General features: G+C 42.6%; 1 long non-coding RNA gene across 1 annotated transcript; it reads right to left on the bottom strand.

The window, feature by feature from the left end:
* Positions 1–4,624: 4,624 nt before the first annotated feature.
* LOC123845734 (uncharacterized) lies at positions 4,625–13,093 on the bottom strand. Its single transcript, XR_010406088.1, has 3 exons — positions 11,204–13,093; positions 10,565–10,659; positions 4,625–5,716 (listed from the first exon to the last, which is right to left on the bottom strand). It is a non-coding gene; the product is annotated as an uncharacterized LOC123845734 (long non-coding RNA).
* Positions 13,094–16,484: the final 3,391 nt, after the last annotated feature.

The raw sequence follows: 16,484 nt of genomic DNA, 5'->3' as shown, positions 1-16,484 counted from the left end.
CGTGAGTTCGAGCCCCACATTTGGCATAAAAATTACTTAATAAAAAATAAATATTAAATCACCTTTAGAACATAAAAAATAAAATAAAATTTTAAAAATAAATAAAAATAAAAACTTTTAGTGGAGCATAACCACCCTCCTGATTTCTAATATCACGGATTCATTTTGCCTGTTTTTGAACTTCCTATAAATGGAATCGGACAGTGCGGAGGCATGTTTGTTTGCCTTTTTCGGTCAACATTATGAGATTCACCTGCGTTGTCTCAAGAGCTCGTTCATTCTCGTTGCTGTATGGTATTCCACTGTCTGAAGACACCATTTATTTCTCTGTTCCGTGTCAGTGACAAGCATTGGGGCAGTTTCCGGTTTAGGGTTACTAAAAGGAATGCTGCCATGAACATTTTTGTCCTGGGGTAAATGTATATTTGCATTTCTATTGGGGATCTACCCAGGAGTGGGAGTGCTGGGTCAGGGAATGCATCTGTTCACTTTGGGTAGATGCATACAAAGCTCTAAAGGAGCTCATACATCTTCCCCCCTCCCCAAGACCCCTGAATCTGGAGCCGTTACCATGGCTCAGAACCCTTGACCCTCCAGCAGCTCTGAGGCCAAGGGTGACGAACCCTACCCCTAGAACTGGGGCGGTGGGGGCAGTTGTCACCTCAAGGGAAGTTCCCAGTCAGCAGGGGCCGCCACTACAAAATACCACAGACTGTGGCTTCTACAACAGAAATACCCTCACAGTTCTGGAGGCTGGAAATTGGAGATCAGGGTGCCAGCACCGTCAGGCTGTGGTGAGAGCCCTCTTCCCGGCTCGCAGCCTTCTCACCATGTCCTCACGTGATGGAGAGAGAGGGAGCTCTCTGGTGTCTCTTCTTCCTTTTTTTTTTAAAGATTTTATTTATTTATTTGCAAGAGAGAGAATGAGAGACAGAGAGCATGAGAGGGAGGAGGGTCAGAGGGAGAAGCAGACTCCCCGCTGAGCAGGGAGCCCGATGCGGGATTCGATCCCGGGACTCCAGGATCATGACCTGAGCCGAAGGCAGTCGCCTAACCAACTGAGCCACCCAGGCGCCCCTGGTGTCTCTTCTTCTTCTTCTTCTTTTTTTTTTAACTATAGGGCATAGTTTTGTTTTTATTTTGTATTTATGTTTTTTTAAGATTTTATTTATTTATTTAGAGAGAGAGTGGGAGCAGGGGGAGGGGCAGAGGAAGAGAGAGAATCTCAAGCAGACTCTGTACTGAGCACGGGCGCCCGATGCGGGGCTCGATCTCATGATCCTGAGATCAAGACCTAGCTGAAATCAAGAGCATCAAATAAAAAATTTATCTTTTTTAAGTAAACTTCTACGCCTGGGTGGCTCAGTTGGTGAAGCGGCTGCCTTTGGCTCAGGTCGTGATCTCAGGGCTCTGGGATGGAGCTCCACATCGGGCTGTCTGCTCAGTGGCAAGTCTGCTTCTCCCTCTCCCTCTGCCCTCGTCCTGCTCCTTCTCTCTCTGTCCCTCACTCTCTCTCTCAAATAAATTTTTAAAAATCTTAAAAAAAAAAAAAAAAGTAAGCTTCTATGCCCAATGTGGGGCTTGAACTCACAACCCTGAGATCAAGAGTTGCATGGTCTACCGACTGAGCCACCCAGGCGCACCTCTGGTGTCTCTTCTTATAGGAATATTAATCCCATCATGAGGGCCCCACTCTCATGACCTCATTGAAACCTAATTACATTTCAAAGACCCCATCTCCATATACCATCACACTGGGGGGGTTAGGGCTTCAACATAGGAATTGGGGGAGGGCACAGTTTAGTCCTCAGCAAGGAGGAAGAAGACTCTGTCCGTTCTGTGCTGGGTTGGAGTCCTGGAGGAGACAGATGGGATGCTTCAGGGACAGACCTCCTAAGCCTGGCCTGGATAGGGCAAGGGACAGTGGGGAGTTTTCCAGTGGGAGGAGGGGCTGTCTCTTCCTATTTGTATCATCTGTCTGGCTGCTTCACCACTGTGTCCCCAGGATCTGTGAGCAAAGGGTCTGGCACACACCGTGTGCCCCAGAAATACTGTTCTGAAACTCTATTTTTCTGGGAATTCTCAAGCATACAGAACTATAGAGAGACCAGTGTACTAAGCCCCTATATTCTCATTGCTCAGTTTCAACAATTATCGACATTTTGCCTATCTAATTTCACTTACCACTTGTCACAGTTGGTATTCCAAGGAGAGGGGACAGCATATAAAAGGCACAGAGGTGTGAAGACTGCATGGTGTGCTCAGCCCCTGAAGGGCTGGAGGGTGGCCAAATTCAGGAATAGACAGTCCCTGTGACTATTCCAGCTCTCTGGCCCACATCGCCCTGATCTCATCTCTTCTCACAATACATATTGAGCACTTCCTGTGGGTGGGCCATCCCTGAGCAGAAGTAACAAGGTGAATGAGATGCAGCCCCTCTTCTCATGGGGCTGACTCTTTAGGAGAGAAACCCACAAGGGAACAAGCAATACGGCATAACAGTGCTCTGGCAGGAGGCTGGGGGCACCTAGCCAGACGTGGGGTCGGGAAAGGATTCTTGGAGGAAATGTTAACTTGTGAAGGTTATGCTCCATTTGCCCCCAAATCCATTCTTTGTTTTTTTGTTTTGTTTTGTTTTTTTAAGATCTTATTTACTTATTTGAGATAGAGAGAGAGAGTACAAGCCGGCGAGAGAGGCAGAGGGAGAGGGAGAAGCAGGCTCCCCGCTGAGCAGGGATCCCAGGACCCTGAGATCATGACCTGAGCCGAAGGCAGACGCTTAACCGAATGAGCCACCCAGGCGCCCCGGGACAGCTCTTTCTTACAGAAGAATTCCAATTAATAAATGTAGAAGGAATGAGAGAAATATAAACAACACAATAGTAACTGTCACAGGCAAGATGTACTGATGGATGCTAAAATCAGTGGGCAAAAGATTGAAGAAAAACAGGATAGACGCATAGTCTCAAGGTGTCTTCTCTAAGATATTTATTAATAACAACAGGGAGGCAGGGTCGGGAGTGGGGGTGGCTGGCCCAGTCGGAGGAGCGAGCAACTCTTGATCTCGCAGTTGTTGAGTTCGAGCCCTACGTTGGGTGTAGAAATTACTCAACAATAAAATCTTTAAAAAAAATAACAATGGCAGGGTGCCTGTGTGGCTCACCCGGCTAAGCGTCTGCCTTCGGCTCAGGTCATGATCTCAGGGTCCTGGGATCGAGCCCCGCGTCGGGCTCCAGCCCCGCGTCGGGCTCCAGCCCCGCGTCGGGCTCCAGCCCCGCGTCGGGCTCCAGCCCCGCGTCGGGCTCCAGCCCCGCGTCGGGCTCCAGCCCCGCGTCGGGCTCCAGCCCCGCGTCGGGCTCCAGCCCCGCGTCGGGCTCCAGCCCCGCGTCGGGCTCCCTGCTCATTGGGGAGTCTGCTTCTCCCTCTCCCTCTGCCTTCTCCCCCATTGCTCATGCTCGGTCTCTCTCTCTCAAATAAATAAATAAAATCTTTTAAAAAAATAACAATGGGAGCACAGTAATTTTACAGTGGAGAAACACAGCAGAAACCATCTTAACCAATGATCAGTGGTAACATTGCCAGGAATAAGACACACTGGCATCCATAACCCCGTGATGAGATGAGAGGGGCACGACATCATTTCCATGGTATTCTTGCCCCAAATGCATAACCTCAATCTAATCAGGAGAAAACATCAGATAAACCCAAATCAAGGGACACCCCACAAGGTACATGACCGGGACATTTCACGAATGTGGAATAAAGACAAGAATGAAGAAGTGTCAGAGATGGGATGCCTGGATGGCTCAGTCGGTGAAGCATCTGCCTTCAGCTCAGGTCATGATCCTGGGGTCCTGGGATCGAGTCCCCGCATTGGGCCCCCTGCTCAGCAGGGAGCCTGCTTCTCCCTCTGCCTCTGCTGCTCCCCCTGCTTGTGCTCTCTTTCTCTGAAAAATAAATAAAATCTTAAAAATAAAAAAGAAGAGGTGTCAGAGACTGGAAGACACCAGGAGACATTAATAGCCACATGCAATGTGGAATCGCAGGTTGGATCCTGAAACAGATCAAGAACATTTGTGAAAACACTGGTGACATTGGGATTAGGTCCATAGTTTGGCGAATAGTGACATAACTAAATGCGATGTGGGATCTCTGGGGATTGAGCTGGAACCCATATGCTTAGCAAAGGTGCCCCCAGAGATTCTAATGTTGCATTAAAAACACTTGCATTGCAGTGTTGATAATAGTTGAAGCTACTTGTGGCTCCATGGGGATTCATCATACCACTCCTTCTCTACTTTTGTTTTTTTGAAAATTCTAGAACCCCAAAGCTCGCTCTGCAATTGTTCTCAAGAGCAAAATACTAGAAAATGGCCTAAATGTCCAGCAATGAGAGAATGGATCCAGTACATTGTGCTATTCATGAAATGGAATATTACAGAGCAAAGAAAGCTCAAAACCAAGCAAAACCAATATTTAAGGGGCACCTGGGTGGCTCAGTCAGTTAAGCATCTGCCTTTGGCTCGGGTCATGAACCCCAGGGTCCTGGGATCGAACCCGCATCGGGCTCCCTGCTCGGCGGGAAACCTGCTTCTCCCTCTCCCTCTGCCTGCCACTCCCCCTGCTTGTGCTCTCTCTCTCTCTGTCAGATAAATAAAATTAAAAAAAAAAAAGTCATAAATGAGCCCATCCTCTGATCCCTAACCCAATCCTGGGCATCCACCCTCAGGGAATATTTTTTTAAAGATATACCCACCATCCAACTTCGACAACTGTCAACTGATTGGACAATCTCATTTCGTCTGTACCCTGACCCACTTCTGCCCCTCGATGATTTGGAAGCAGATGCCAGACAATTCCTCAGCGTCAGGTGCTCACAAGAACTCAGCTCACCAAGAAAACTGAAAATCAAGAGCGGTGGTAGTTACTGGTAAATCACTGGTTCTCGATGTTTCTGTGTGGTGGGCTCACCTCCATCATAGTGACGCTATGACAACGCAGTGTCCCCACAGCCCAGTGCTCTCCATTTTCCTGAGTGTGTATGTGTGTGTGTGTGTTCTCCTTTTTAACAGTAAAAATAAAATATACAGGGTGGCTCAGTCGTTGGACATCTGCCTTCGGCTCAGGTCGTGATCCCAGGGTCCTGGGATCGAGCCCCGCATCGGGCTCCCTGCTCGGTGGGAAGTCTGCTTCTCCCTCTCCCTCTCCCACTCCCCCTGCTTGTGTTCCCTCTCTCTCTGTGTCTCTGTCAAATAAATAAATAAAATCTTTTTTAAAAATTAAAATAAAATAAAATATACAGTTAGGAGTTGTAAAACAAGAAATTTCGTATTTGCCAAGCAGTCATGCAGATAATATCTCATATGATGGAAAATATATGTAAAAATATTTATGTATCATGACAGATTGGAACTGCCCTTTCCCACTAGCTTTGTGGGTTCGTTTGCTTCCCAATATTTTATTTAGAAAAAAATTCAACCTGCCAAAGATTATAAGAATAAACAGCCCAAAGGAAAGAAAGTGAGAGGCACAGGGGTTTATTTTTCTTATGGTAGGAGAGGCGCAGGGGAAGACAGCTCAGGCTGGGGTACTGGTTTCACTGGGCCATCCATGATGTAGGTTTGCTCATCTTTCTACTCCACTATGGTCAGCATATGGTTTTAGTCTTTCTGGTCACAGAGAAGTTCCTGCCCCGCTGGGTGCGAGGCTCCAAGTTCTAGGAGAGAAAAAATAGCAGATCCAAAAGTTTTCTTACAAGGTTTTGCTTGGGAAGGGACACCTGTCCATCCCAGGGGTTTTGCTTGGGAAGGGACACCCACCCATCCCACGGACTTCTACCTACATATTGACCAGAATTGGAAGACAAGACTACCCTAGAGGAAGGGGGTGCTGAGAAGCCTAGAACTCTTAGAGAGGCATGTCCATCCTGAACCAAATTGGAGTTCTGTTCGGAAGGGAGACCAGAAAGGAGTTATCTGTCACAGACAGGGAGAGAATAAAGACAGAGAGGGAGCTATGTCCAGGGCCCAGGCTGAAGGCAGCAGGAAGGGAAGGAACAGCAGACAAGAGCCATGTTCAGAAACAACGAGCCAACCTTAGGTGACAGTACGAGAGATGTTACAATGAAACACAGAGACACAGCAAGAGAGGGAACACAAGCAGGGAGAATGGGAGAGGGAGAAGCAGGCTTCCCGCTGAGCAGGGAGCCCAATGCAGGGCCCGATCCCAGGACGCCGGGATCATGACCTGAGCCGAAGGCAGATGCCCAACAACTGAGCCACCCAGGTGCCCCACAATGGCCCTTTAAATACATCCTCCCTCAATGGTCACCAAAAGTGTATAAGGCGGATACTGTCATCGAAAACCATGACTCAGAGGTTAAGTCACTTGCTGAAGGTCACCGTCAGTAAGGTGGCATTCTCTTGCTCATGAATAGACAGCATCTTACTTTTAGGGAGTAAATGTGGTTTGGCGCTATAGATCCTTTCACGGCAGGAAGACAGTAGGGGAGGATGGCCCTTGGTATAGGAGCATCAAGGGAAGCACATCTAGTGGCCGGGAGAGAGTGGAAACCCAGCCCTCTGTAAGCTGGCCCTCATAAGCTGGAAAGGAGGTGGACAAGGAAGAGTCATCAGCCTCAGCAGCTCTTGCTCCACCTTTTTTAGGCAAGAGACTGGCTCAGGGCCCTGTCAGAAGCTGCACATCTTTCCTTAAGGGCTTCCTTGGTACTTCATAATTAGAGCAGTTAGCTAAGAATGTCGGGAAGGGCCTCTCTGAAGAGATGACATTTGGGTCGAGACCTGAATGAGCAGGAGACCGCCGTGAGAAGAAAGGAAGTTCTAGCAGAAAGGAGGAACTTGGCACAGTTAAGGGAGGGAAAGGAGGCTGGTATGAGAAGGACACAGTGGATGCGGGGAGGAATCAAGTCAGGTAGTCTTATAAGGCATAATGGAGGCAGGGAGGCCAGTTGAGGAGACTGTTAAAGTAGTTCAAGAAAGAAAGGAAGTTAACTTGGACTTAAGCAGCGGGGATGGTGAAGTGACCAGGTTTGGAAGTAGAACGTCTGAGATTTGTTGATGAAGGGTATGAGAGAAAGAGAAAAAAAGGAATGACCTCTAAGCCTTTGACCTGAGTGAGTAGGTGAATGATCTAGCCATTTAATGAAATGGGGAAAGGACCCAGGAGAGGTCAGGGAAAGGGAAGGAGAAGATACAAGTAGCTACTGTTTTCCATCACCTGTTCTTTAGTTCAGATGGTGGAGAGTACCCCATTATTTGAATATTATAAAGTCTATTAAATTTTATGTATATTTATATTAATTTGTATTTTAATATAAATTTAAGTATATTGATATTAATACATTGCTATATTATTAATTCTATTAATATAATAAAATATATTAATATTAATAAATCTATGGGGATTAATTAATCTAAGGAGTATATTTAAGTATATTTATATATTAAGTATATTAATAAATCTGGGGAGAAAAATACATATAATCATTTCTGCAGAGGCTGAAAAGGCATGTGACAAGCTCGACACCCATTCTTGATAAAAATTCAAAATATGAACAGACTGATACCCTTAGGTAATAATATTCTAGCATCATGCTTAATGGCAAACACCGGAAGAATTCACAATTCTCATTTTAACTGAGGCAACTGGACAAGAAAAATGGATTAGAGGTCTAACAGTGTAGATTTAAGGAACAGATAAAATTACTTTATGTATTATTTGAGTGATTTCAGTATATCTTTATATCTTTAATATAGTTCATCTTTTATACCTTTAACATAGTATATCTTTTATATAGTATATAATATAGTTTATCTTTCATCAATAGTACCATTTCTGCAATGGAAAAAAAGAAAAGAAAGAAACATAACCTGGCTGGTGCTGCCCTCCCCCAATTCGAGGTCTAATAATTGGAAAGGAGGAAGTAAAACTATTATTATTTGTACATGTATACCTGGAAAAACCAGGAGACTCAACTGAGAAATTACTATAAACAATGTAAGAATTCAGTAAGGTAGCAGAAAATAAGATATGCAGAAATCAACAGCTTTCCTATATATAATTACCAGCTAGAAAATATAATGGAAGAAGATTGCTCATTTATAATAGCAACAGATAACATAAAATACATAGGAATAAACTTCACATGAAATGTGCAAAAATTATACAGAGAAAACTTTAAAAACATTACTGAAGTTACAAAAAGACAACCTGAACAGAGCCATCATAAATGTCAATTATCCCTGTTACTTTGTAAATCAACACCATTCCAAAACGACCTGACAAATTTTTAAAGCTAGACAAACGGACTGTAAATGTTGTTTTTAAGAAATAAGCAAGGGGCGCCTGGCTGACTCCGTCAGTGGAGCATGCGACTCTTGATCTTGGGATTTTGAGTTCGACCCCCACATTGGGCATAGAGATTAGTTAATAAAAAACAATTTTTAGGGCGCCTGGGTGGCTCAGTTGGTTAAGCGACTGCCTTCAGCTCAGGTCATGATCCCAGAGTCCTGGGATCGAGTCCCGCGTCGGGCTCCCTGCTCAACAGGGAGTCTGCTTCTCCCTCTCCCACTCCCCCCGCTTGTGTTCCCTCTCTCGCTGTGTCTCTCTCTGTCAAATAAATAAATAAAATCTTTAAAAAACAAAACAAAACAATTTTTAAAAACCCTCTGTATTGTCAAAAACCAAAACACCATAAGCAATATGAAAACACGAATGGCCAAATGTAAAAAAAAAACCAAAAACCCCAAAACAAAAACAAAAACAATTTGGCTACAACTATAACAAAGATCTAATCTTCCTAATATAGAGGAGCACCTACAAATCAAACACAAGAAATAGATCAATAACACAAAAGAAAAATCGGCCAAAGATCACTGGGATAGATAACAGAAAAAGAAATACAAATAGCCTCTTAAATAATGGGAAGGTGTTTGAGCTCACTCAGAAGAGAACTATAAATTAAAACTATCCAGGTTAAAAAAAACAAAACAAAACAGGATCAATTACATTAGCCAAAACACAAGTTTGCCAACACACTCATAGACAAAACTATGGAAAAAGAAGCACTTTTTTTTTTTTAAAGATTTATTTATTTATTTATTTATTTAACAGAGAGAGAGAGAGAGAGAGAGAGCATAAGTAGGCAGAGCGGCAGACAGAGGGAGAGGGAGAAGCAGGCTTCCCGCTGAGCAGGGAGCCCGATGCGGGACTCGATCCCAGGACCCTGGGATCATGACCTGAGCTGAAGGCAGCTGCTTAACCAACTGAGCCACCCAGGCGCCCCAAGAAGCACTCTTGTACCTTGCTGGTGGCAGTGCAAATTGATACAACGCCTGTGGGGAACTTGACCATATGTACCCAAATTTCAATGAATATACTTATGTGTACGAAGTTAATCATTCATTGCAGTATTACTAGAAATAGGAAATGATAGAAAACAACCCATCAATAGGATAGTTGCTTAATTATGGTATAGCCACACAATAAGCATATTTTGAGTACACAATTGTAAAAAAGAATGGACTCTCTGTATTGACATGCAAAATTTTCCATTATAAATTGTTTAGAAAAAAGGTATGGAACAATATAGTGTGCTTTTTTTTCTAAGCAAACTCTGTGCCCAACGTGGGGCTTGAACTCACGACCCTGAGATCAAGAGTCACACGCACTACCGACTGAGCCAGCCAGGCGCCCTGTAGTATGCTAGTGTTCATGTAAAACGAGGAGAAAATATATTCATAGATGCTTCCCTTTGCATAAAGACACTCTAGAAGTATAGACAAGTAAGTAATATGTGGTTACTGGTTGGGATGGGGGCAAGGTGGGAATAAGACTTCACTGTATAACTTCACATATAGTGTGATTCTGCAAATAAGTCAATGTGTTCTTTAGGTAAAATATTAAAAGACATGGTATTGAAAGCAATGGACATGGGTGGAAGTGCAAGCTGGAGAGAGAGACATGAGATCAAGCCGGGGCTTTGAGATGGGTGACGTTAAGGGAATGATCCAGAAGAGAGGGAAATACAGATGATCCATTACATTCATAGGTGAGACGCCACCACAGCGCTAAGTGGTTGAGAAAGGCACAGCCGGACGGTCAGGCCTTAAACAAGAGCACGCCATACTCCCTCCACGAGGACGTAATGGAAAGCATCTAAGAGAACACCAAGTATGAATCTGGCCAGGGGTGATGCCGGTTCCTCTCTTTACTTAGGGTTTTCCACAGAGCTGTTAGCAAATACGTCCTGATCTTCTGGTACTAAATGCCTCTAAGAAACACCTTTGCTTTGGCTACTTGATCACGAAAACATGCAAACCTATAGCTGTGTCCACCTATTGACTCTACCAGTCACAACAAATCTAATCATTAGTTGTTGGCTCTCTCCCAGCAGGGAACACAATCATAGGGGCCATCCAGTGTGGTTAAGCTAGTTTTTGGAAAGCCACAGACAGGAATATAAACCCTACTGCCCTACAGAATTAGATAAAACCTCTGGAGTTGTATCCCACCCAACTCCAAAGCAGGAAATAAATAGGATTACCCAGGTTGCTGCGCTGTCAAAATTGAATTGCACACCGTCTTTTTTTTTTTTATTATCATTGTTAAAGCTGAATTCCCATCTCCAGATATTCCTTCCTGGAATGAAAGCATTAAGTTTCACTTTGTATATTTATACAATGAAAGAAGTCAGAAGAGAGAAATGAGTAGGCTGAGATTCAACCGGGGGTATGGTTAATAAATGCCCCAGACCTCATTCCTAGGAGTGGGTCCAAGTGAAAATATGTCCTTAGAAACAAAGCCTATCTGTGACACTGACACCCAAAATAAATCATCCCACAGGTCCTATTACAAGGAATACTGTTAACATTGTAGATCTCATAGAAATCCACGGAATAAACAGACTCGCAAACTGCACACGGAAGCTTCCGTGCCCCTTGTGGAAAAGGCGGCTTTGCCTAAGTGTATGCCAATTAAAGAACCTTCTACAGGAAGTCACCACAGTACAAACCAAGGACACAGTTCCCTGATGAAAACAGACATTAAAACTTTGTTATTAAAATTCTGGGACATTATGGTCATTAAGTTCAGTGCGTGCTGAGAATTAATATTCAAGTAAGACTCCCAAGTACTCTCCCAATGATGAGTTTTAAGAAGATGAAACCGAAAAGGTCTAACTTACAAGTTTGAGATGAACTGAATATTGCATTTTCTGCACAGGCAGTTACTGACTTGATTTTCAGGAAGCCTCTGTCTCTTCCTAACAAGAACCCTTCCGGAAGGTGCTTACTGGATCAGAAGAGGAATGCCTGCATTAAATTTACGTGTGTTTTTATGGTTGCCTTCAGCAGGAGCGTTGCTCTGAAATATCTAGGCTGCCATGAGACCCAGCTGGACTCCTTCATATATATATTCCTACGTGAACTTCCTTCACAAAATGTGGCATTTCATGGAGACACCTGCTCCATGGACATGCTCCAAACAAGGAGCATGATCCTAGGATGAATAAATAGGAGTGCTCCAGATAGGAAGTAGCAGATGATTTTTCCTGTTGACTGGATATTCTGAGTTCACAACTTAAAAATATATTTTAGACTCAACATAATAAAGATGTCAATTCTCCTCCAAATTGATCTATAGCTTCAGCACAATTACTATCAAAATCCCAGCAAGATTTTTTTGTAAGGAAAAGCTTATTCTAGGGGCGCCTGGCTGGCTCAATCAGTAGAGCATGAGACTCTTGATCTCGGGGTCATGAGTTCAAGCCCCACGCTGGGCATAGAGATTACTTAAAAAAAAAAAAACTTATTCTAAAATTTATGTGAAAAGACAAAGGAACTAGAATAACTAAAACAAATTTGAAAAAGAATGAAGTGGGAAGAATCACTCTACCCAGTTTTCATTCTTACTATATAGCTAGAAGTAATGGAAACAGTGTGGTGTCGGTGGAGGGACAGACACATAGATCAATGAAACAGAAGAGAACCCAATATAGACCCACACAAGGATGGTCAACTGAGTCTTGACAAAGTTGCAAAGGCATTTCAACAGAGGAAGGAGAGTCTTTTCAACAAATAGTGCTACAGCAATTGAACATCCATAGATTAAAAGGTCAACCTTGGGGCGCCTGGGTGGCTCAGATGGTTAAGCATCTGCCTTCGGCTCAGGTCATGATCCCAGGGTCCTGGGATCAGGCCCCACGTCTGGCTCCTGGCTCGGCGGGGAGCCTCCTTCTCCCTCGCCCTCTGCCTCTCCCCTGCTCATGCTCTCGCTCTCTCTCTGTATCTCTCTGTCTCAAATGAATAAATAAAATCTTTAAAAAATAAAAGAATAAACAAAAGGTCAACCTTAACCTAAACCTCACACCTTAAAAATGGACTCAAAATGGATCATAGATTTAAATGTAAAATTATAAATTAGAAAAAATAGAAAATCTTTAGGACCTAGGGCTAGGTGAAGTGTTCTTAGACATGACACCAAAAGCACCATCCACAAAAGGAAATATTGATAATTGGACTGCATCAAAATTGAAAATGTTTTTAAAAAACTAAAAATGATTGCAAAAGACCCTGTTAAGAAGAAAAATTAGCAGCCTACGTGTCCACTGATGGATGAGTGGATAAAGAGGATGTGGTATGTATATATATATATATACAATGGGATATTATTCAATCATAAAAAAGAATGAAATCTTGCCATTTGCAACAATGTGGATGATCTAGAGAGTATAACGCTAACTGAAATAAGCCAGAGAAAGACAAATACCATATCATTTCACTCATATGTGAAATTTAAAAAAGCAAAACAAACAAAGGGAAAAAAGGAGAGAGACAAACCAAATAACAGACTTTTTTTTTTTTAAGTAGGCTCCACACCTAGCATGGAGCCCACCATGGGCCTGAGATCAAGACCCTGAGATCAAGATCTGAGCTGAGATCAAGAGTCAGATGCCCAACTGGCTAAGCCACCCAGGCACCCCTCAAATAACAGACTCTTAACTATGGAGAACAGAGGATTGCCAGAGAGGAGGTGGGTAGGGGGATGGGTGAAATAGGTGATAGGGATTATGAGTAACTTACCTTTTTTTTATTTAAGTAATCTCTACATCCAACATGAAGCTCAAACTCACAACCCTGAGATTAAGAGTCACATGCTCTTCTTACTGAGCCAGCCAGGCGCCCTAGGAACACACTTATCTTGTTGAACACTGGAATTGTTGAATCACTGTATTGTACACCTGAAACTAATAGAACACTGTATGTTAACTACACTGGAATTAAAATAATAATAAAAAGATAGACAAGCTATAGACTGGGAAAAGATATTTGTTAAGTCATACATCTGACAAAGGACTGGTACCTAGAATATATAGAGAACTCTCAAAACTCAACAGTACAAAATAAATGAACAAACAGAAACAGACTTATACATACGGAGAACAAACTGGTGGTTTCCAGAGGGGAGGGAGTTGGGGGGATGGAGGCAATAGGTGATGGGGATTAAGAGGTGCAAACTTAGAGCTATGAAATAAATCATGGGGATGAAAAGTACAGCATAGGGAATATAGTCAATAATGTTGCAATAACTTTGGTGACAATGGTAGCTACACTTACTGTGGTGAGCACCATGTCACGTACAGAATTGTCAAATCTCTGAAACTAATGTAACATCATATGTCAACTATACTTCAATAATTTTTTAAAAACCTCAGCAGTGAAAAACAATTATTTTAAAATGGGCAAAAGACACATATATTTTACCAAAGAGAATATAAAGATGGCAAACAAGCACATGAAAAGATGCTCAACATCACTAGCCATTAGGGAAATGCAAATTAAGACCACAAGGAGACACCACCTCACACCAATTAGAACAGCCAAAGTAAAATATGCCAATACCAAATGCTGGTGAGGATGCAGAGAAACTGGATCTCTTGTGCATTGCTGGTGGGAATGCAAAATGGTACAGCCATCCTGGAAAATGGTTTGGCAGGTTCTTAAACTAAACAATACACTCACCATATGATCCACCAATTGCATTTCTGCCAGAAAAACAAAAATTCATGTCCACACAAAAATCTGTACAAGAATGTTCAATGTTCATAGCAACCTTGATTAGTAATAGTCAAAAACTGGCAACAAGCCAAATATCCTTCACCAGCTGAATAAACAAACTATGGAACATCCATACCAGTCAGCAATAAAGAAACCAACTATTTGCAACAACTTGAATGGCTCTCAAGGACATTATGCTGAGTGACAAAAAGCCAATCTCAAAAGGTCACATACGGCACAATTCCATTTATGTTAACAATTCTGAAATGACATTTTAGAGATGGAAAACCGATAAGCGGTTGCCAGGGGTGACAGGGTGGGGAAGCAAGAAGGGAGGCAGGTGTGACTATAAAGAGGTAGCACTAGGGAGACCTTGGCAGTGGAACAGTTCTGTGGAGGTGGTTATATGAATCAACATGTGATAAAACTGCATAGAACTACACACACACACACACAGGTACACATAAAAACTGGTGAAATCTGAAGGAAGTCTGTGGATTGTACCAATGTCAATTTCCTGGTTTTGATGTATTAGTTATGCCAGACTTTACCAAGAGGGGAAACCGTGTGAAAGGTACACATGATCTCTTTGTACTACACTTCACAACTTCCTGTGAATTTATCATTTCAGACTAAAAAAACAAGTTTTATTGAAGATATAATTGTATAAAACTCGTTCAGTACAGGAAAAGTATGAAGCAGCAGAAAATCTTTCTGCTTCAATCAGAAGCAAGAATTGTCACTATTTTTGCAGATTTCCTTCTAGTTTTCTACACATTCTCCAAAGAGTTGAGCTCATTCTGCACACTCCAAGTTTAAACCTACTACTTCCTCAACCCATTAGAGCAATTATTTTCTCTACATCGCTAATTGTAAATGGCGGCTTAATATTCTGAGTACAATATATAAAATTAAATATTAATTCAGCTCCAGTTCTAGTCAGAAGGAACAGGGTGAACAAAAACTCTGGCAGAGTGGAGGATATGTCTTCACAATAGCATCATATTCAGCTACAGTATAAGGTATAGGGAAGAAGTTAAAAGCTGCCAAGGTAGACTGGTGTGCCACACCGTTGGACCAACTTAATGGAGCGCCATTAATTTGGTTGCAGTATCTACTGTAATTTGGAATATAGAGATGATTCTGCCATGAAGTACCTGAAACATGATCATGGTAATTGGAAGTTTTGGAACAGATGATAAAGGGTAGAGAACAGCAGATTCCATACCTAAGTTTGCTGCATCAGAATTGCCTGGGGAAATTACATACAAAAGCAAAAAGCAAGAGATTCCTGAGTGAACTCCAGGGATGGATTCTATTAGGAGTTGCCATAGAATCATTTCCCAGATTCTCCGGTTGCAACATCAAGTTGGGGAATCACAAAAGAAAAACTAGGTTCCAAGAGGACAAGGACTACATTTGAAGTCATCACTACATTCCCCAACACTCAGCAGACCCCAAATCAGTTTTTGAATGATCCCTAAATCAACCTTGGCCATCCAAATGTCTACTAGATAACCCACTAGGATCCTATCAGGTGACTGGGTCAGAAGTGGAGGTTCAGAGACCATTCTGCAACCAACTAACCAACTGATGTCAGGTAAATGAGATGGGCTGTTGAAAATCTAGGTGAGTGTGGTGTAGAATTAAGAGTGGAAAAGGAAGAATGAGGATTTCCTCTTTCTTCCAAAGATGGGAGAGGCATTTTTACTCCACTGAGCTCTTAAAAAAGTAAAATGTCAGGGCGCCACACTTGATCTCAGTGTCGTTGAGTTCAAGCCCCACTCTGGGCGTGGAACCTACTTTAAAAAAAAGTAAAATGTCCTCTTCAGTGTAACAAGGAAAACAGGAACCCTCAAATTATAAACCATGACTAGATCTGCTAACACAATAAAATCAGGACTGAAACCGTACAGACATCCACAGAAAACCTTAAGTCAGAATACAGACATGTGTCACAGTACTAACAGGCCCTCCTAATGATCCTTTGAAGAGTGGAAAGGAAATTAGAGATGTGGTCATGTCCCTAGAGGATAGAGATAGCATCAGTACTTCCTCCTTTCTAAGGCCAAACAGCATTCCATTCCACGTATACACATTTTGTTTGTCCATCCGCCAGCTGATTGGCATTTGGGTGGTTTCCACTTTTTGGTATTGTGAATGCTATGAACATTTGCATGCAAACCTAATTGTAAGCTTGTTTTCATTTCTCCTGGATAGAATTCTCCTAGGAGTAAAATTGCAGTCATATGATAATTCTACATTTAACACCTGTTTTGAGACTTCTGCTTCTCTTACAGTAGATGTGTTCATCTGTTTTATGGTGTTTTCTCCCATAATAAACATGTTTGCAGGTCATGAAATATTCTTCCACACTATAATTAAACATAGTGCCCTGTGTTAAAATAA

This window comes from Mirounga angustirostris, unplaced genomic scaffold, assembly GCF_029215605.1.
Source record: "Mirounga angustirostris isolate CCGP_5_RB_7025 unplaced genomic scaffold, mMirAng1.0.hap1 SCAF_11, whole genome shotgun sequence".
NCBI lineage: Eukaryota > Metazoa > Chordata > Mammalia > Carnivora > Phocidae > Mirounga > Mirounga angustirostris.
This window is presented reverse-complemented; position numbering and strand designations above follow the sequence as displayed.